Here is a 14270-nt window from a genome sequence, read left to right on the forward strand (position 1 = left end):
ATGACTGACTTGTATATACATTATAGATACCTGAAGTTAGAACAGGTGATCCAATACCTTGTGCCTGAACTTTTAAGATGCTGGGGGGGTAAAATATCTACCCTTTGGGTGGAAACTCTACATTTTGTTCCACGTTCTGTGACTGAACTCGTGTGCTGTTTTCATACAAATAATAACTGTAAACTGCATGTTTACTTCAAGCTGGGTACCTAAAACTCAGTCCACATAAAATTGTTGAGCACTTCTGAAACATAAACTGCATAATTCATTTGACAGCATCCTAATTAATTTGTATTTTACCACTTTAAAGTGAGGTTGAAATGTATTTTATTTTTTAATAAGCCTTATGTTACTGAGCTTCAGCTCTGCCCTCACAGTTTTATGTGACAAGCAGGATTCCAGAGTAAAGAAGATAAATTAACTGTCCTACACAATGAAATGGATTCTCTGCTTTCCTTGACTGTGTTATGCAGTTACTTGATCGTGCCTTTCAACTGCACTATTTAAATAATAAATTCTTAAATGAGAATATTTTTTTAATGCTGTACATCACTTCTATGATAATTACAGTAATATTGTTAGCACTCAGAAGTCTGTAAATATTTTTTACAGTCTACTAAAGTGTTTTGACATGGCATTTATTAAACTGAGAAAAACAGAAAGAAAAAATCAGATGCGCTACTGTGAATTGAAAGATAACAAAGCCAATACAGTGGCACTCATTCATAATGTTTATATACTTGTTCTACACTCTACTGTGGTTAGCATTTCATTATATTATCAAAAATTTTTAATCCTTTGGTCTTCGGCCTTCCCTCCTTTACCACAGAGAATTAGAGGTGAAGTAGTCACAAGCTCACAGGTTTATTTGAAATCAGGACCAAGTAAATTCTATTTGCTGGCATTCACTGCCATCTTCATCATTGCACCAGGTTTCTGAAAGAGCCGGAGGGAATCACGTGAGTCAAATGTTCAACCCATGAGACAGAAAGCATTTCACCAACAGCATACTATTGCAGGTTGCAGGTTTAGCACAGCTTTTGAGGCGGCTGGCAATTTTTCAGAAAGATAATGGCCTGGTCTACTTTGGTTACTTAACCAGTATAACTGCTGGCTTGGGATGTGTTACTTCAACACATTATCTATTGAAAATATATTTTATATTTATATATTAGCTCAGTCATTTTCCTTTCTTTTTTATTTCTTTCCAACAGTAATAATCTATAGGATTTTTTAACCTGGTTTTATGTATGAATATTTCTTGCAGGAGAGAAATTAAAATGTACATAAGCATTTTTGGAGTTGCATGGTAACAGCAAAGATCATCATAATATCATCCGAAACCATCACCAGAATGCAGCAACAGGTACGTAATTTTTTTCCATCCAAAATGTTATTTGTTAGCATTTTTTCATTATTTACTTTATTTTCATCAATTATTACAGACCTTGAATGTTGTTACTTTCATATGCAGATATATTTACAACATATGCAGTTGTGTAAAACTCTTCTAAAATAGTAGTGTCATATGGTCAAGGGAAACTTCTTACCCTATACCAAAGTTTTATATTTTCTAATAAGCTAGAACATAAGAATATACTTCAGAAGATAATACACTATTTATTTTCTTGTCATTTTCATGTAGCCTGTGTTTCCTGCTTTTGAAGGCTGAGCTAGGAATATATGCACTGATTGTGAGGCTAAACCTAAGAATAAATTTGCAGCAATTTCCTTAGGTTCAGTGTTTTGGCATGGAGAGGTTCTCAGTGAGAGAAATTTGAGGTTCTCAAAATCTGTAATGAAAAATGTATAGTTATTTTTAAGAAATAACTTTTTAAAAGGCATATCTTATATTCCTGTTGCATAACAAGCAAATAGTTAATGAAAATACATTTTGAGAATAACTTTAATACATTTTTAGACTGACAACTCAGCAATATGCATCAATCAAGTTGAATGACAGTATAAATGCCATGCCAAGAAACCTATAATTAAGGTGATCTTTCATAGAAGTCTTGGAATTAAAGTGAAATCTGACAGCCTCTCTCTGGATGAAATAGTAATGGAGATACATCTGACCAGGCTTTAACTGTGGAGGGTCGCAGTACTCTATTTTCCTAATGATTAATATTTTTTTTTGATCAAAATAAAAGGAACTATATAAACAGTAGGTAGAGTAAGGTAAATATAAAGCAAACATGAGCCCAGATTTTTTTCCAGCGATTAGCTCAGGCTGATAGTGTAGTGTATTCCCACAAACTACATTATCAATACTCATACAAACAGAATTTCCAGAAGAATCAGCAGCTCTAAACTTAAAGAAGCAAATAAACCTTTAAAATCTCAGAAAACTGGTAGAGATTTAATTTGCATTGCCCTACTAACTAAATTACAGTTTCAGCGCAGTCACTGTAATAATGCTTACTGCTTATATACAGACATTTGAAAATTACTGTTACAGAAATATGTTGAACATAAGGCATTAAAAATTGCCCCATGAATAAAGTCTTTCAGATACTGTAAATGTTCTGTTGCCTTCTGTTTGGTCAAACTGTATTGCAGTATATTTCCTTGACTGACAACTGAAGTTGTTGCTTACTATTATTTATATTGCCATAATACTTAGAAGTCTATTAGAGGCCAGGATCCCTATGCACAAATATGAACCAAGAAGACAATTTGCATCCGAAGAATTTTCAAACTAAGTAGAAGACAAGACAACAGATGGAGTGAGACAGATGGTTGGAGGCTGGGGGTGGTAAAATAAAGCCCAGAGACAATATTAGGCAGTGGTTTTAAAACTCTGTGAGTTTAACAATTGTCAGATGCTTTGAAGACAGCATGAAAAAGCTGAATTTTAATTGGGGTTCTGAGGAATTATAATGCAGATCTGAAGATGTCTATAAGGGCTTCTTGGCTGGGTGGGGAAATTGACTTTATATATATATGTTCATGCATGCATAGATACCTGTCTGAAAATCTGGTAAGCAATGATAATTTAACTTGTATTTGTACATAAGATTCCCCTCACTAAGGTGAGATGAAAGAAAAAGATAGACGAAAGGTAATTTAGAAGAGAACCCAAAAAACATGAATCAGGAAACAGCTAATTTACCAGTACTTAGATATCTTTACATTATCTAATCCAAGTCTAACTTTTCATTCTGAAGATGTGCTCCCTCAAGTCAGCTGGTATTTTTAACCCCAATAATATTTGTGTGAATACCTTTGTAATGTGGGTGCTTTTGAACAGTATCCCACATGAATCAGCTCTCTGGTGATGGATCCTAGGCTCTTCTGAATGAACACAGATTATCAAAAAAAATTAAACTCCACATACCTCTCAGTGAAGGTTCAGAGCTTTGCAGCTATGAGGAACAACAACAACAAGAATAAACCTGTGGCCAGCGATGCACTTTGAGCTCTGGTGGAATACTGTTGCTCACAGATGGAAATTCTGTGTTGTCTTATAGTGTATCTTGACATGACCTACTATCCACAGTGACAAGCATTCATGGAGATAATATTTCCCTGATTCTCACACCTATTGACAAGTATAATTAATAATCTTCTTCTGGTGCTGAAGACAAAACAAGTATTGATTCAGATACTGACACAAGGACTACACATAATGTCAAAAAGCTTAACTTTACCTTGTTGTTATTGAAAATGAGAAAACTGATCTCTTCTACATTTTCTCTTCCAGACTGCTACCACAGGCTTGAGTTTTTTCATTTGGAATCAGTATCGAGAACCGAAGTCCAACAAACCAGAAATTCTGTGGCAATTCTAGTGGCAAGGAGTTCTGGGAATGGTCAGTCAACAGCAGGGAAAACCAAGTGGGATAGTGTGGTGGGTTGGCCCTGGCTGGATGTCAGGTGCCCACCAAAGCCGCTCTATCACTCCCCCTCCTCAGCTGGACGGGGGGCAGAAAATAAGATGGAAAAGAACTCGCGGGTCAAGATAAAGGCAGTTTAATAAAGCAAAACCAAAGGCCGTGCACAGAAGCAAAGGAAAACAAAACAATTATTCTCTACTTCCCATCAGCAAGCGATGTCCAACCACTTCCTGGGAAGTAGGGCTTCAATACGCATAGCAGTTGCTCCAGAAGGCAAACGTCGTAATAAGGAATGCCCCCCGCTCCTCCTCCTTTCTCTTAGCTTTTATTGCTGAGCAGACGTCATATGGTATGGAATGTCCCTTTGGTCAGTTGCGGTCAGCTGTCCCAGCTGTGTCCCCTCCCAAGATCTTGCCCACCCCCAGCCTACTGGCCTTTGGGGTAAGGGGGGGGAATGTTGAAAAGACAGCTTTGATGCTGTGTGAGCACTGCTCAGCAGTAGCCAAAACACTGGTGTGTTATCAACACCTTTTCTAGCTAACAATACAAAGCACAGCACTATGAGGCCTGCTATGGGGAAAACTAACTCCATCTCAGCCAGACCCAATACAGATAGAAATAATTTGATTTAAGAAGCAGTTCAAGAGAAAAATTTTCACCATCGGGACAGTCAAGCAGGCTATGCAGAGTGCAGTTGTGCAACTTGACCCTGTTTTGAGCAGAAGGCTAGACTAGAGATGTCCTGAGGTCCCTTCCAACCTGAATTATCCTATGAACCAAATGCATCCTAATTCAGAACTGAGAACCCATTGTTGGAGGAAGGAGCAATAAACCATAAACTGTGCAAAATAGTAGGTGTGCCAGGATGCTTTAGTGCCTCATGATTTTGAGCCCATAATTCAAGAGACATGTTTTTGGAAAGTTTCTCTAATATGGACCTTCGCTAAGACAATGGAACTGTCTAACCTGGGAGTACTATGGCTGCAATACTGCCATGGCAAACAGAACAAGAACAGATACCAGCTTTGAGAGAGACCACCAGTGGAAGACATGGTATGAGAGACAGTAAACCAAGGCTCTACTGACACTGAAAGGGTTCACAGCCACAATGCAAGAGAGAAGTCTAGCACATTAAAGGCATGTCTGCTGTGCCCAGAAATGAAAGGGAAAAGAAGAGACAATTATTTGAAAGATTATAGAGTTTAATATGAAGTTTCTGAAATACATTCCGTTAGATGGGAAAGACTGTATCAAGTTATAGGGGGAAGATCACAAGGAGAACAAAAGGTGAAAGACTAGAGAAAACAGAGTGGGCTTGAGCTCTGTAATTAAAAAGTAAAAATTAAAACATAATGTGTGCAACATAAGATTCTGAGTTTGCATTACATTCTTGTCTGCAGACTTTCTGTTCCTTTCAATACACAGTAATTGCTTGGAATGATTAGTAAAATAAATTCTGACCAGGAATAAGAGATCTTCAGAACTAAAGGCTGGATAATTGAGTAAAAATGAGCTGCTCCCCATAAAAACCCCAAAATGCAAATTGCAGTTTTCACACTTAATATTATTACCCAAAAAATCCCAAAGCAGAATTAACATCACAAATGTAAATTTTCAGCTCGTTATTTTTTATTGTATTCTAACTTTGTTTCTTGTCTACATTTTTCTTTTTTTCTTTTGGCAATACAGAGAATTGGCTTAATTAGACTGCATTAGATTTTAGCTTTTTTTTCCTTCTCTTTTATCCAATTTCATAACTTTATGAGAAAAAGGACAAAAGAAAAAAAAAATGTAAAAAATTATAACAACTCAGGTCCTCACCTTGTTCATTCTATAGGTGTATCAAAGTACGAGCACAAAACAATACAAGTTTTTGAAGTTAAAAAATGTTTCTTATGTAAAATTGAAATATTTTTAAAAATATCAGTATTTTAAATTGATCTTTCAAAATTTCACATTGCAAATGCATCCTTTTCCATCCAGATGAAAAAAAAAAAAAAAAAAGTCTTCAGTGATCTTCTTAAATTCCAAACATTTCAATCAGTGTTAGACAAAAATAACTGTCATGTAATCCCTCCTATATGAATAACTCTTATTTCTGCCTAAATTAGACAACGTGTTTGAAGAAGCTAAAGATATCTAAACTTGATACAAAGACTAAAAGTATTGTAAAAGGATATAGATTCCCTTTGTTGTTAATAATTAATTATCTTCTTTTTATCAAAAAAAAAAAAAAGTCAGTTTAATTTGTATACATTCAGGGTTTGGTGATTGGATGTTGCATTCTGGATCAAGTTAATAACATTTGTGTAGTATCCTTGCAAAAAGAAAAGAAATGGATAATGCTTCATTTTTCCTTAGGCATTAATTGTAGCATATCAATAACTTAGTGTCTTCTTAGGGGATGACAGGTCTATTTTTTTCTCAATGTTTATACATAGTTCTGGAATTATCAGTATGGTTCATGATAGCTTTTTGAAGAAGCATTTTTGCAATGTCAAAGACACTTCATAGGAAGCAGACCACATATGAAGACCAGTGTTTTCTTGAGTGGGAGGAACATGTGAACGTGTGTAGGTATTTGTCGTGGTTTAACCTCAGTCGGCAACTGAGCACCACGCAGCTGCTCGCTCACTGCCCCCACCCCTGGTGGGATGGGGGAGAGAATTGGAAGAGCACAAGTCAGAAAAACTCATGGGTTGAGATAAAAACAGTTTAATAATTGAAATAAAATTATTATAATAATAATATAATAATAATACACAAAGCAAGTGATGCACAGTGCAATTGCTCACCACCCGCCGACCGATGCCCAGCCAGTCCCTGAGCAGCGGCCCCCCCAGCCAGCTTTCCCAGTTTATGTACTGAGCATGACGTCACATGGTATGGAATGTCCCTTGGGCCAGTTTGGCTGTGCCTCCTCCCAGCTTCTTGTGCACCTCCAGCCTTCTCAGTCCATAGAGCATGGGAAGCTGAAAAGTCCTTGACTAGTGTAAGCACTACTTAGCAACAACTAAAACATTGGTGCGTTATCAACTTTGTTCTCATCCTAAATCCAAAACACAGCACTGTACCAGCTACTACGAAGGAAATTAACTCTATCCCTGCCGAAACCAGGACAGTATTTTAGGATTTTTTTTTTCCCTTCTTATTTCACTAGCTAGTACTTGAAAGGCTTCAGATTAACTGATTTTTTTTAATAGCCTGACCAACTCTTAAAATAAGGCTACTAAGCCAAATGTTTCATTTTTCAGCATCTGGATTTAGGCCTTTGGACTCAGGAAAATTTGTTTATATTTCTGTTTGGTCTGTTAAACTGTATTCTCAGTGACAATGATATAGCAAATGTAATATTTTTCTCTGATGTATAAGAACAGTATCTATGTTATGATATGTTTTGAGACATACTATAAGAGAACAAATTGATTTTCAGGTGCATTTGTTATTCTCAAGGGTCCTGAAATGGCATAAAGTGAGGAAAGCTAATTGTCCTGATTATTAAGTCAGGCTTTGTTACATCAAATTTTCTCAGGGAATTAGCAGCATTTTTATAAATAACATGAGGGAAATAGTTTCCACAAAGAACGCAAAGGGTATACTCCCTGCTGTCTTAAAATTACTCTGGAGAACTTACTACTAGGTGGACTCATTTTTTTTTAAATTTCATTTGATGTCTGATTTTTGTGTTCAGTTCTCTTACACTGATTTAGGTTATTCTCCTCAGAAAGTATGTTTTTATCAATTTAATTATGAATTGATTTGTAAGTATATGGCAAAATAGTTTATGGTTAGATTTTTCAGTTATGCTTTTCAAAAAAGTACCATTACTGATCAGTTTTTTCCTTCTTGTCAGGAAGTATGGTATCTTTAAAATATATTTATTACAGTCCAATTGTGCTAGGCTTTGGAACAATGATACTCCTTCTTCATCATAAAATACCCTCTTTAGTTTATTTTTTCCCATATGAGCACTCTGCTGAACCTGCATTCTCTCTTTACACACTACACTCTCATCATCTTAACAACAAATGTGTAAATTTGCAATATAAATAAGAAATTAATAGAAGGAGGAAAGGAAAACAAATTACAATGTTCTCAACAATTTCAGATTATCAAATCCCAGTGAAGATTAGATGAATCCACTCTCTTCCCACTTAACAAAAAAAAAAAAAAAAAAAAAAAAAATCATTCTTTTTAATAAAGCTGGGAATAACTGCTGCTATCTTTCATTATTCCTGTCCTGTACACAGAACAAACGTAGCACAATGTCATATAATCAGCAAAGAGAAAGTGCCTGAAGCCTATGCAGTTCCTCATAAAGATTATACAGCCCACTGCAAATGTTTTCTTACATTTATTTTTTTTTCTATCAAGAAAAAAACTGGCTAGAAAGGTCATGGACTATATTGAAAATACTAGGTTAGGTGAGACTGTAGTAAAAAGAAATACAGTAGAACAGTGAGAAAAACATTTCAAACAATTCACTCAAGGCCTATATGAAGTTTGAACCTCCTATAAATGCAGGGAACAATTCTCTTTTGAATTTATAAGGATCAGAAATTAAGACTTTTTTATTTTCTTTAATCAGAGTGTAGTTGTTTATTTTTAATGAAGATTTGCTTGATCTACGTTATTCTAATGAAGTAGGAGAGATTTTATTCTAATAATTTTTGAAGATGTGGGCTAAGAAATGCTAAAAGAAGATCAGGTATTCATTGAGCAGTAACTTGGGAAGGAATAAAAACAAAGGGATGAGAATAGAGAATCCAGCTGATGATTGTTGGTTCTTCCTATGGGGTTAAGCAGTCTTATCTCTCAGCGTCTTCAGTGGTGTTAAGAATATTCTGCGTTTCTTTTAATGTCCAGTTCATTGACTGGAAAGCATGAAAATATTCTTCCCCTGTCTTTTGCTCTACCCAAATATTAAAAATCAAACTCAATCAGCTCTGTATTGTCATTAAAATACATTTTCACCAGTACATGAGCTTTTGGCAGATAAGAAAGTATATAATACCAAATCCATTTCAAATCTTCAAGCATTTTTTAAAGATGTATTAAAGGAAGATGGAGCACAGCTTTTTGAACCACAATGATACTGTGTCAACCATGTAAACAAGTGAAAAAGATTAATACTGGTACACTCCTATGCTTCACAGAACAAACTCTCCAGATAACACATTATAATCAATAATGAAGAAGTCTAAATTGCAATTCGGTCTTCTTGTATAAAAATTGAACTTTTCCTAGTTACAGCATTCAACTTAATTGAAGTATCATTGAAGAACTTTTTTCAGAAGAGAACTGTTATCCCTATGAAGTGAAAACATTTATAAGGAACAGCTTGATGACTGAATAGTTCCTTTGTAATGCTAATTATTCTTATAAAGAAGCCACAAATAGAAAAAGGACTGTATGCAGTTTCAGGCATAAAACATGTGAAATATGACTTTCAGATGAGCAAACATTTTTCAACAGATATGCTAAGACTGCATGTTTTCACTGTAAAGATCTTACCTCTCTGAGGCCAGATTCACAAAGGTGCTAAAAGATGTTAAAAAGTAGCCTCAACAATTTCGGAACATAACTTTGCCTATACAGATTTGTAAATTTCAACCACAGGGCTATGCAAATCCACATGTAGTTTTGATATATTTTAATTAAATGTATCAATGTTAATAAATGTCTTGAAACAGAGGACTTTCGAACATTAGTTTTAACGAAAAAAAACCCCAAACCTACTGTGCTTGTGTGTACTTCTGTGTGCTTGAATAGTTCTCACTGTGGTTACATCTCACTGTTGCACAGGGAACTTGCTTAAGCACATGCTTAATTATACGATGATTTAAGCATGACTTTAGCCAGGAGTCTGAAGTTTAGCACATGCTTAAGTGCTTTAATTTCAAGATTTTTTTTTTATTTACAACACTACTGCTGACAGAAGTCCAAAAAAAGGGAAAGAAGACTGGAACTAATTTTATTTTTATGTACATTTCTATAAAATCTGTACAGCCTTCACAGCTTTTATGCAATCAATATTGCTTTATCAGCAGTATTAGAAGTGTTGTAATTCCATCTAGATCTAAAAGCTTCTCTCATAGTCTCATGCTATCTATCTGATTCTAGAGATTAATATTAATAGTTATTAATTTCATTGCTGTAATGCCCATGGCTGAACTTTACTGATCTTCAAATGGCTGCAAAGGGCTTTCAAACTAAGTACACGGCAAAAGACAACTAGATGGATATAAGCCAACAGACAGAGAGTTAAAGGCAATGATGAGCTAATAACGTCAGTGTGCTAAGCAGTAGAGTTAGCACAACAGTATGATAATGACTGTCAAATGCTTTTTTGTTGTTGGGTTTTTTTGGCTGGCATCATGCTCAGAGACAGTAAAGACTACTAGCTTATATTTGATGTGACAGAAGAAAAGGAATCAGAAAAGAGACAGAAAATAAAGGCTGATGTCAAAATGGGAACAAGCTACAAGAATAAATTGTGCAGCAGCATTCTGGATATTCCTGAGCACTACAAAGGACACCAAGTCAAAATTTATGACTAATCCATGTCTTTAATGAAACAGTTTATGTTATCAGTGACAAAGAGAATATGAAAAGTAAGAAAGCAATCTCTCTATCCTATCTTTATCAAAATGTGAGCTAAAGAAAAACAAACAAGCAAACAAAAAACAACAAAACCCAAACCAACTCAAAAAATAAAGTGGTTCATGAGATGATGGCAACATGATCTTATACAGGTGCTAAAACAGTGTCCTGCTCTTCCACTGTAGTGCTGTAGATCAGCTGCCATCACTCAGAGGAGTCAGGGAAACTTCCATGTCCTAGACGAAAAGAATATTTAATAATTTTTCTTTATTCTGTTTCTAAAGTTTGGGGCAAACAAGAATTTCACAGATCTTTTGGGAATACCTGGAATAGATCTAAATTCCACAGCACTCTTGGCCCATCAGAGACCACCATGACACCCTCCTCATGAATAACTGCATCATACCTGACACTTGCAGTCTTCCAAAGGACAGTTGCTCCTACAGGAATAAATGAGTCAATATTGCATTTATCAAAGCCAAAATGAAGTATGATAAAAAAGGACTGTTGTGATGGGACAGCTGGATTATTTTGTATACTTAAACTATTAGAGAAAACTGCTATAGAAAAGATTAAAAATAATAGTGAATGAAGAAAAGCCCTTCTCCCTTTTAGTTTTAACTAAAAATGTTATTTTTACTTTATAATACATTTTTCAGAATTCTTGAGGTCAAAGATCTCTTTACTGGCAAGACAGGATATCTAGAGTGCCTTGTTTACACTAGTCTGTCTTAACCTGTGAAGATCTTTTGTAGGTTGTGAAGGAAGTAATCACCTTGAATAGTCAAAAAAAGTTTTTGTCTCTTTTGGAAGTTAAGCAAGTTTCCTTTTTGCTGATGCCTTCTGTGGTAAGTGAGGATGCACACTCACTCACTCTGAACTAGCTGTGGTCATCAACATCTTCAACATAGGTTACTGAGCACAGATAATGATTTGTGATGAGTACTGACCAGTTCTAAATAAATTACTGAAACTGGAAAAATCCACAATTTCTCAGCACAGGACAGTGTTATAGAGAAAGGAAAGGAAAAGGAAAAGGAAAAGGAAAAGGAAAAGGAAAAGGAAAAGGAAAAGGAAAAGGAAAAGGAAAAGGAAAAGGAAAAGGAAAAGGAAAGGAAAGGAAAGGAAAGGAAAGGAAAGGAAAGGAAAGGAAAGGAAAGGAAAGGAAAGGAAAGGAAAGGAAAGGAAAGGAAAGGAAAGGAAAGGAAAGGAAAGGAAAGGAAAGGAAAGGAAAGGAAAGGAAAGGAAAGGAAAGGAAAGGAAAGGAAAGGAAAGGAAAGGAAAGGAAAGGAAAGGAAAGGAAAGGAACTAGAATCAAGTATGTAAAGTAAATTTGGTAATTTCTCAAAATATTTAATTTTTTCAATAATAATGAAAAACTTAAAAGTTGCCCATTTTAGTATATAAGCATACAAAATGACACAGCATAGATACATTTTTATACGTCTAAAAGAAATTGTTGACTGACCAACAATTTCTGTAGCTGTAGCTACTTTCAGGCATAGCTAAAGCAAAAAACAGCAGCCTAAATCTTGAGTGCTTAATACTATTTTTCAAAAAGACTAGAAAAAATATTTCCATATTCAGTTTTTCCTGCTGCTTTGATAGATAAAGTACATATGAGACAATAGATTTGGTTATTTAAAAAAATCCTTTATATTATTTTTCATTAATATAGCCATTATCGAAGCTCTCAACTTGAGAGGATTTTTATATTTTTTTCCTATACTTGATAGGAATTCAAAAATCATGAATTTTATGTAAAATAAAGGGGATTAATAAATTAGAGTGAATTCCTGCCCAGCTGTTTAATACATTTGCTTGTGTTTAGAAATATTTAAATTCAAGAGCCTGCATTTTTTGTCAGCTGGGTTATACTCTGAGGACTGAGCAGCTCACAATTTAACAGAGATGATAACACTAGAAAATAATCCCACTTAAACTCTTTTTAAAAACACAGACCTGAGTTTCTATTTTGATCTCTTTTGCCTCTGGGATCTTCAGCACATCACTACTGGGTACATGTGACCTATTGAATCTCATCTTTTTATGATCCTTAAAGAGATTATAAAGCCTCTAAAGTATAATGTATAAAAGTATTCATTAATTTACCAAATGAATGACTCTATTTGAAAAAAATCAGTGAATTTGTTTATAATAGACAATACGTTAAAAGTACACAGTACTTGGACTCCATCCCATTAAATACTCCATTTTAATAGCCATGTATTCTATATTATTTCCCACTGAATAATCAGTAGGAGGCCCTGACTTCTCCACTGAACTGTAAAAGGACACATTTCAGATTGTTCAGCTTCTAACGGTTCCCTCCTCCTCTTCTGAAGAGAATTTCCAGAGCAGACATGATCAATTTGTTACTAATCCATTTAGCCTTCTTGAAGTTATTTGTCTGTGCTTGTATTTTTGCTCAATATTAAGACTGAATTGTTCTTTGTCTTGTCTTCATATACAAGTATTCAATATAACTTTGTCAATTTGCATTCCACCAGCTCATGTGTCTTCTGTTTTCTAATTCTGATGCAGTCCTCAAACAGCAACTAAAATAACCAGAAAGCTGAAAGAGTGAATTCTCTGAATTACTGAAACCATATTCCTCTTGAAATTATTTCTTTCTAAGGTACTGGAAGTGAGATATCACCCTTCCGCTTCCCCAGTGGAGGTTTCTCTGTTCTCCATCATATTCTCTATCATATATCATACCTTTGTCGCGTCACCATTTTAAAAAAAATCCCTTCACTTTTATTTGATAAATATAAAACTGATGTCTTCATACTTTTACAGGATCAAATACACTACATAAAAATCTCACAAACATCATCGCATCTATCATTATAATATCCTGGAGCTATATACTCATTCTTACCTTCGTATTCCAGAAGCAAAGAACATTGGCAGACCCAGAGGGAGTACGCAGCACTTAGACATTGACCACATATCTTCTGTGTCCCAGCTGAAAGCCTTGCCCACAAGCTTACTCTCACTCCCCCTCAGCTTCTTTCATCTTGAGAACCCTCATTAGTAGTAATAAAATGTGCACGATTAAAGCCTAATGAATATCAACTACATCCTTAAGCTATTCTTTATACTCAGAACGACTTGAGAGCTTCTTCCTAGCAGGCATTGCACTTGGAAGTGGTGTTCTTCAAGCATGCCAATGCTGTCAATAGAAAGATAGTATGCTGGTTTTCTTTCATCTAATAGCTAATAGGTTACAGACTAGCCTTCTGCTTTCATAATATCATTGCCCCCTTCCCTTTGAAAAATGTAATTGCAGTCATCTCTTTAAAAAAAACCTTTAGTTATTCTACTTCTTTGGACATGCTTCCTTCACTCTGGCTTTTTTGTGTTTTTTTTTTTCCCTTCCTTCGTTCTGTTTCTTTTTTTTAATTTCATTTTTCAGTCTTTTCTCTTCTCTGCTCAATCAAATATGTTCAATATTTCTGAACAGTCCAAGCCATGCCTCACTCTGTTCACTGAATGACTGAAATCTTTTGTGTGTATTTGTCTTCTGTCTCTCCCACTCTGTGTTTTGCACTGTAGTGTTATTTGCTTGAGGATGACTGTATGTTCCTTTGATGAGAAACTCCCGTTTGCTTTGTCTGGTAGCTCTTAGCTTGAGGAATTTATTTGTAAATAAAGGATATGCTGTATTGACAAATGCAAAGAGATTTGTGTTTGTGGGCCACAGGTTTTCCACTGCAAGCAAAGGGATTTTCTTTCCTCTGCACCCCATCTGGAGACCAGAATAAAATTGGTATCAAGGCAGTAAGTTTGTTACATGCTCCATTCAAAACAGGTCTCATCCTCT

The 14270-nt window shown here is 35.2% G+C and overlaps 1 long non-coding RNA gene across 1 annotated transcript; it reads left to right on the forward strand.

Moving 5' to 3' along the window:
- The first annotated feature begins 1022 nt into the window (after nt 1-1022).
- On the forward strand, nt 1023-5205 carry LOC143157426 (uncharacterized). The gene is made up of 2 exons (XR_012994787.1): nt 1023-1366; nt 3707-5205. It is a non-coding gene; the product is annotated as an uncharacterized LOC143157426 (long non-coding RNA).
- Nucleotides 5206-14270: the final 9065 nt, after the last annotated feature.

The sequence above is a fragment of the Aptenodytes patagonicus genome, chromosome 2, assembly GCF_965638725.1.
Source record: "Aptenodytes patagonicus chromosome 2, bAptPat1.pri.cur, whole genome shotgun sequence".
Lineage (NCBI taxonomy): Eukaryota > Metazoa > Chordata > Aves > Sphenisciformes > Spheniscidae > Aptenodytes > Aptenodytes patagonicus.